The sequence below is a fragment of the Bactrocera latifrons genome, unplaced genomic scaffold, assembly GCF_001853355.1.
Source record: "Bactrocera latifrons isolate USDA-ARS-PBARC rearing strain unplaced genomic scaffold, ASM185335v1 scaffold_3, whole genome shotgun sequence".
Taxonomy (NCBI): domain Eukaryota; kingdom Metazoa; phylum Arthropoda; class Insecta; order Diptera; family Tephritidae; genus Bactrocera; species Bactrocera latifrons.
In genome coordinates this window covers 2081800-2090371 of record NW_017536629.1, presented here as the reverse complement: position 1 = coordinate 2090371, position 8572 = coordinate 2081800, and the positions used below count along the sequence as shown (strand labels likewise).

General features: G+C 32.3%; 1 protein-coding gene across 2 annotated transcripts in view; it reads left to right on the top strand.

The window, feature by feature from the left end:
- LOC108970424 (protein toll) overlaps positions 1 to 8572 on the top strand; it is a 271459-nt gene that overhangs the window by 82464 nt on the left and 180423 nt on the right. For both annotated transcript variants that reach the window (XM_018935775.1, XM_018935776.1), the window contains exon 3: positions 2768 to 2824. The gene's annotated coding sequence lies outside the window, so the exon portion shown is untranslated. The remainder of the gene's footprint in view (positions 1 to 2767; positions 2825 to 8572) is intronic.

The following is an 8572-nucleotide window of genomic DNA, read 5'->3' as shown; positions in this document are numbered from 1 at the left end:
AATTAAGAAAATTAACAATAATGTATTGATTTATTAAGAAAATTTTAATTTCAAATAAACTTTCCACTCGTTATCCAAATAAAACTTGTGACTTAATAAATTTTTTTTTTTTTATTTATCGAGTTAGTATTTAACTTTGTGAATTTTTAGTATACAGTTTAAGATTAACTGGTAATCAGGTATATTTTGGAATATTTGCTAGCATAGTCGTTTTCCTATATTCCATTAACATTTTTCATAAACTCTTGCCACATTAATACTAAAGTCGAACTCTTTATTAGCCGCTTAAAAGTTATATCTTGATTAGCTTACTTTGAACAAAGAACAATGGAATTATGGCCACATTGGGGATATTTATAATATCATATTTGTTTCGATAGCTTAGTACTCACCTATCTAAATAAATCATTTGTTCGAATATCTGATATAATCAAGCTTCCTATGAACATGCTGCTTCTTGTATCTAAATACAGTTACTTCTAATGTCGCTTTATTATTCGGAAAATATGTATCAATCAACATTAAACATCAATCATTTGTGGCATGTATGTATGTACATACGTGTGCGCCTTTAAGTATGCTTGTCTATGCAACAAACACTTGCTTGTAGCAACATTATGGTAATGCAAGCAGACAATCAATATCTTTGTTGTATGAATCGAGGCGCACACTGCTCCCAACATATGTAAGTACATACAAGCGTGCGAGTGTATGCTTTTATCGAATGTTATATTTTGTGTGTATTTAGTTACGCCAAATATTATGCTACATGGCGCCATAATCGTGTTATGCCATTTGCTCACTGCCATATTGTGAGTCTGTGTGTGTGGTGGCAACACAGCTGTGTGCGCTTATGACAGGATTTTTCATATTTTCTGGATTTTTATTTATTTTGTTTTTCGCGCATATTTTTCGTTGTTGTCGTTTTTGGTTTTTTTTTTTTCGTAGCACGTCAAACGGGAAGCTATCATTTATGGCCACAAAACAGAGCACAAGTTCAAAAGCCATTCATGTCAAAGCCGGGCGGTGTCACTATGCTGACACTAACACACACACACACACACACACACACACACACACTAATGGAAAAATTGCTTCGCACTGCCATTGTAGTTGTAGTTGTAGTGCTCTGACAATGTAGTGAAGCGCAAAGCAACGAATCGCATCAAAGTATCGCATCCTCAGACATTTAGGTTATGCAAACACTGCACTCTCATGTAATCAGCACGCATACATTTACGTATATGTTATATATGCACTTGCATATATGTAAAGTTTAATGCCTGTTTTCAGTAAATATATTGCCAATAGTGTCTTGTGTTTGCTTGTCTTATGCAACGCTTTGTGGCAAGTCAAAACCGTTCCATACGTCACGTCATTAGTCCCGACTCGGCTCGCCTTATTGTCCTGCTCTGCCTTGCCATCACTGCCACTCCTCTCGCTGTTGTCATTGTCACTGCCTTCATGGTTGTTATTTATTATATTCGCATGTGTGTGTGTGTGTATGTATGTGTTCACTAGTGTGTGCGTAAAAGGTCGCGGCTTTATCATTGGCATGCAAAGTCAGCTGAGATCAAGATTTTTGGCAGCAAATTCGTAGCTTTTCATGTTTTTGATATTTTGATATGCCAGCTTCAGCTGTAACCTCGTATTAGTTTACATAATTTGTGTAAATTTCTTGGTGCACAAATGTTGATTTTATGTCTTGTGTTGCGTGGGCGGTTTATGTTGACGACGGAAAGATTGATTGGCTCATTAAGTGGGACAAATTCAATTTCTGTGTGAGGCTAAAAATTACTATGAAAAATTTTCACAAAAATATTATTAAATAAAAGTCAAGGTTTTCATGCAATGAATATTTATGTGAAAGAATAAAATATTTACGAAAAGGAATAAAATATAGATAAAGCTTTAGAGAATAAATTGCAATTACAAAACTAAAACTTTCTAAATTTCTGATTCATTGACGGCGAATAACTGAAGTCAGCTGAATCTGGCATGCTTTTGTTGCCTACATTCAGGAAATGTGAGTTATAAAAATTGTAAAAATATATTTTCAATAAATACTTAATAGAGTATTATGGTATTTTTAAATATAGGTGTTATATACAGTTAAATTGGCGAAAAAAGCAAATTTTCCAGAATATTTGCTAAGAAAACTTTTAATTTTAATGATCCGAAAATTATTACACATATTATAGTATTATTTAATTATATCTTAAGACTCAATAACAAACATATTTACTTGGAAAGAAATTACAGCTGACCTCTGGAAGCTCCTAGGAAAGGAGTCGTCTTGAAAAAAAAATTTATTGCCATTTAATTTTTTTCTTTAGTTTTATTGATTTTAACACTATAAATCGATAATTTATCGCTATTTTGCACGAAAAACGTTAACTTATCGATATTTTTCTTATAAAAAGAAGAATTTGTCGATGTTTTTAAATAAATATCGGCAATTTATCGATATTTTTTTATATTATTCAATGTTTTACAGTTAAAAAAACCTCAACCAACCTCAATGTTTGGAATATTAATTAGAAATAAAAGGCATCTTCTTGAGTAAGCGATTCTTATCACAACATATTGGTTTTAAAGAATACCAGACCAGAAGTTAAATTAAAAATTATGGCGGAAGTAAAAGCTTTAAAACCTTTAAACTGAGATGCTTACTTCTTGTATAGCGATCAAATATATGTTTGTTAGAAAAATGTTTATAAATAATTCCAACAATATTAACATATTTTATATCTTATTCTCATTTCAGATACCAAATATAAAATAAATTACATCAACTACTAAAGACCAAAAGTGAAACATAAAGGTGAGAATTATATTGTTTTCCTCAGTAAAATTTAATTAACTAAAACCTGTTGTTGCAGTAACAAGCTGTCTTTCAATAATTTTATATTATTTTTTAATTTAAATGTGACTGTCGCACACTTTAATTCAGAACTCTTCATAGTGGTAGGTTCACACACACTAATACAAACATAAGTAAGCACAGCAGAGTGAAATCATAAGTATATATGCTGTTTTTGTAACCAAGAAAACTCATTTAATCAGCTCAGCGCACAAACAAACACACACATTTTAAGTATACTTCCACTGCAATCACCTACAAATGCACACATACAGTTACACACACCTATAATGCAATATTGTATCGCACACGAAGTTATGATTAAACTGACATATCACGTCTCGCATCTGTCAGTGGAAATATTACGCTGCAGTGGAGTGACGCATGAACGTGCTGCCACTACGTAAACACTGGCAAAAATTATGCAGAACGCATTTCAGTTGCGAATTTAATTATATTTCACTTACAATTGCGAACCCTTGGCTGGGGAAGGAGTTACGTGGCAACGGGTCAAGGTTTTTACTTAAAATTTGAATACTAAACTAATTTCTTCCTTCTTTAAATAATTTTGTTGTTCCCTTTATATCATTAGTCCAATCATTACACCCAAATATTCAGAAGGTTACCGAAAAGCTATAAATTAAAAATTATTTATTTCGTCGAACTTTCAGAGTTCGTTTTCTGGTTTCGACAGAGGAAGGAATCTCAAAAATTTACGATATGCAATTGTGTAGAACAATATGTTCCTTCACCAATAAGAGGACAGTAGTTTATATACGTATTTAGCGTTATTTTGGTATCTTCTTGAGAGTCTGTAAAAATAACGATAAATTGTCGACATTCTGCTCTAAAACATTCGATAATTTATAAATATTTTTACGATAAAAGTCGATAACATATCGATAATTTCAATCTAAAATATGTAATTTTTTAGCTAAATAATTGATATGTTTAGGGTAAAAAATTTAACAATTTATCGATATTTTTAAAATAAAACAAATATTTCTAATAATATTCCAAAGTTAAAAAATCGAATTTTCGATAATTTACAGCTACTTTACGATAAATAATTCGATAATTCTTCAATATTTTTACGAAAAAAATCGATAAATTATTGATAGTTTTAAGGTAAAAAAACGATAACTTATTGATTTTTTAACGATACAAAATTATAGTGATTCTATATTTTAAAGATAAAAAATTTATATTTTATTATAAAAAATCTACAAATTATCGATATTTTTAAGACCAAAAATATAAAATGATTCGATATACTAAAGTTAAAAAACCGAAATTTTTTTCCTAAAATATCGATATTTCTTAAGGTAAAAATCGTTCTTCATAATCATTTATAAGTCTAATATCCCTATACATCATTTTAAAACTGTCGCTTTCTCTTTTTAATACCATTCCTACAAAAGTCACTCAAACTTTGACAGCAGTGATATAAAATTTGACAGGCGACAGAAGAAGGCTTGCATTTACTGCTTAGAATATAGAAAACTTCAAAATTCACTAGTTTATTACCTTAAAATCTATAATCTTAATGTTATACATAATTCAGGAGAAGAAATGAATTTCTCTAAGTGGACATGACAGATAGTGTGATACTTGACTATCAAACTTTGCTCGCAACGAAATGGCCTGCTAACCCTTTGTCAAAACAACATAAGGTGTACGAGTCGAAACACRCATACGAATACAAGCGCCATACACATACTCACAGACACACATATAAAACTCGTTAAAAAAAGAACAAAATATGTGACAACTTCACTCCACACTTTGCACAACTCTCCGTCAGCAGATGAATACAGAAACAGTGGTTCGTAAAGGTTAACATGAATTTTCTCGCAGAGACGTGTCCTATATGTGTGGATATGTACTGAATGTATGTGTGTGTATGTGCGCCATGATTGCATGAAACATCATTTAACCCATCCATCGCTCATTTTAAACGACAGTCTGTCAGACTGTTACACAACTATCAGTTTTTAAGTTCATTTGCATAACGGTAGTAAAATGATAACATGCACCCAATGCTGACAGCTGCACAAACACACACACATACACCCATCCACATAGGTAGCGAACACGGACACATGTGTGTGTGAGATAAAAATTTTAACAATATTTTCATTGAAGATGAACCAAAAATACATGAAGAGTAACAAAAACAACCACAACGTTGCAGAAATATCAAGTCAATGCTCGGAAATACATTCATTGGCCAATAGAAGGGTTCACAGCGCAGAAGCAGGTGAAATAAGCAAACACTAACGATTAAACAAACATATATGTATAGTAGTATGGAAAATTTGCAGTTTTCAATGCTTTTCGCTTGTATTTATATAAAATCTTGCTCAAAAATATTTTAAATTTGCAAACTACATACGTATTTGAAATATACAGTTATATACAATGAAATTAAGTTTTGCACAATAGTTTTTCATTGTATAAGTTGTAAAAGAGTTAGCAATCACATTGCCAATGATACTGCTTTGTTCTACAAATAAGATTTTGTAACAATTTAAGCTCCTTGTTATCTTAAAGATAAGATAAAAAAAACTTTTCGAATTTATAATGCTTCTCCTGAATATAAAATCTGTAAAAATATCCCAGTTAAATATTGAAATACGAAACATTTTCTTTTTTCTCTACAAATTGTGTTCTACTAACGGTACAACAAGCATTTTTGGTATACATATTTTTTGTAAATAGAGGAAATAAATAAATATTAAATTTTGGTAGATTAGATTAGATTTCAATTTGAAGCAATTTGGGTGAAGATTATTGGTATTTCACTGATACAGAGTAATGCCACTTTTGTCCTACGAATTATTTGGATGAAGAAAAAAGCTTTAGCACAAGTCCTATTCAATCGAAAATAAAAAAAATTTGATCTCTCACTTTAGAAGATATATTCAGTTGCAGTCAGAAAAACACTAAATTTATTGTACTATTTTTGTATAGCCATTTAATTTAAAATAACTATTTTATATAATAAAATAAAAAACAAAAAATGTTTTAAGACTAAATTTGACAAAATAATAATTCCAAGATGAGGAAAATTTTAAAATCATTTTATTTGCACCATTATCGTCATAATTAAGAGATCATACTATGTGACCCTAATAACTGCAAATTCAGCTTGATGATAAAATAAAATGCCCAGGGTTTCTGCAATCAATGTCGTTTTCAAGGTAGCCAAATGTTGTGAAAAGGAAAGTTTGGAATGCGTTAGCTTTCTCATATTGCTGCGTAAGAGCCTTCAAAAAGAGCTATGGTCTTAAAAAATATGAAAACTAAGCCAGTAGTGAAATAAAATGACAAAGTAAAGACGTTTAAGGGGTTTTCTGAATTTACGAAAAGATTAAATCACCAAGATCGCTTATTTCTCACAGCTATATGCATATATGGGGATTAAAAGATTCTGGTCTGATAAATTTTCAGGCTCACAGTGTTTCATCGATTTTTAGTGGTTTCTGTTTCAATAACTATAGTTTCCGTAAAGACTTCTAATTGCAATTTTTGAGTAATAAAACAGACCTTCGCAGACCGTTCTAAATATGTTATTATTCTCTTCGTTCTTCTTTCTTGAGAAAATCTTAATTCTTATTCTGCCAATTCTTGTAAGAAGCAAATTACGTTTACTCACAATATAATTTAAAGGAATATTTGATGAAAATAGTGCTGAAACTAAACTCACCCTTATAAATTTCGAATGCTACCATTAATACATCAAGCTGCTATACTGAAAGCCGTCAAAAAATTCATATAAAGTCAGACGTATATATTTATAATTAAATGCCTTCTACTTTCTCCATAAAATGACAACTAACCTAAGTAAGCACTCGTTAGACATACGCCGAACATCTTCATCGCATAACTTCGGTTTAATTTTCATGTTTCATGCACAGCTTTTACTACTTTCATGGAGCAAATTTACAACATGATTATTTTACAGTATTTGCGCAAATGTGTACAGTAACAACTCAAGTGTCAAATATGCAGATATGAAAGTAGGCAACGCATCAAATTCATAGTCAATTTAGCAACGGAAAACATAAAACGCGCCTTGCCTTGCAATCTGTTATGGAACAACACGGCGTATGAGTAATAATATCACAAGCATTGCGAGCATGTGTTTGTATGCGCGCATATGATGTGAGCTTTTGAGCGTGTGGTTAAAGAAGCGCTGGCAAATTAATCGTAAATTATGCCAACAATTTTGCGTTTCTCTACTTACACGCTAATAGCCACTGTCAATAGCTGTCAAGGTCTCCTACCATGCTGCGTTGGTTATGTATAAGTATATGTGTGTGTAGTTGCATGGCAGCCCGTTAGGAAATTGTCAATGACTAGATGCTAGAGAAGTAGTTATTGTTATTACTGAATATCACTGAAAATGTATTATAACAGGTGATCCAAGTAGTGCTACTTTTTTGACAGATCACGCGTGAGTCGTGTCAACATTTGAAAGTGATAATCTTCAAAAAATAAATGCAAAAGATTGTTCTTTCGCAAAATAATAAACATTTCCCACTAAATTTGAAGTATCTGTGGTTTTTCTTTAAAAAAAGTAGGAAACCTCAAAATGCATCACACTTTATGAATATTCACGTATGTGCGTATATAGGCGAACCAGCCTTTCAGTTTTTGAGATATCGAACTTCGCACTTCTTTTCTTCTCACCAAAAAGCACATTATTTGCCGGTAAAGCCGATATCGGATGACTATATCATATAGCTGCCATACAAACTGATCGATCAGAATGACATAGTTGCATGGAAAACTTTTTTATTTGTGTATATATTTTCACGAAATTTTGTATTGGTTAATTTTTAAGGCAACTGTGCCATTTCTGAAGAAACAACCAGATCGGGTCACTATAGCATACAGCTGCCATATAAACTGAACGAAGAGAACTCTCGCTAGCAATCTTTGGTATACTTGAATGCTATTATAACTTCAATTAACGTGTTTAATACATTATCAAGGCTCTTCCCAACTGGGCGTACTTCCACAAACACACACACACATCGTCGCCAGATCTTATTTAAGTGACGCGTCTAAACAGACGTCTTGCAGCGCGCAAGTGTTACACTAATTCTCATTGTAATGAAATATATGTGAGTAAAAATAAAATTGCAAAACAAGGAGAAAAGAATTTATAGCGGCAAAGAAATTAAAAAACAAAAAACCAAAAATACTTAAATAAATATAAACGAGCTTTCAACTCCCACCATCATATTTCAGCGGCGCTGCTGCGCGCTTATGTGGTATTTTTATGCGCCATTTTATATTTAATACACACACACATGCAGCGAATAAACGTAATGATGTTGCAAGTGTGTGTTTGTGGCTGTCAAAAGCACGCACACACACACACACGCATTTTTTTAACAAAGTGAGTAAGGATGTGGCAGGCGTGGTGCGCATTAACACTGTTTTGACAGCTTCACCCCCAACACTCGCACACACATACACTTGCAGCAGCCACACAACATTTTCACTTTATCTCATTTCATATTACTTCTGATGTAATTTTTCATATCATCTCTCACATGGCGACCCGCACACACGCCGCAAAAGCGTAGCAAGCAGCGATAAAGGTGGGTATGTGTGTGTGTGGCCATCTGCCACCACACATCACGTCACATATGTGCGCGCTTTTTAGCTGTCAGCCAACGCATATGTCGATATGTC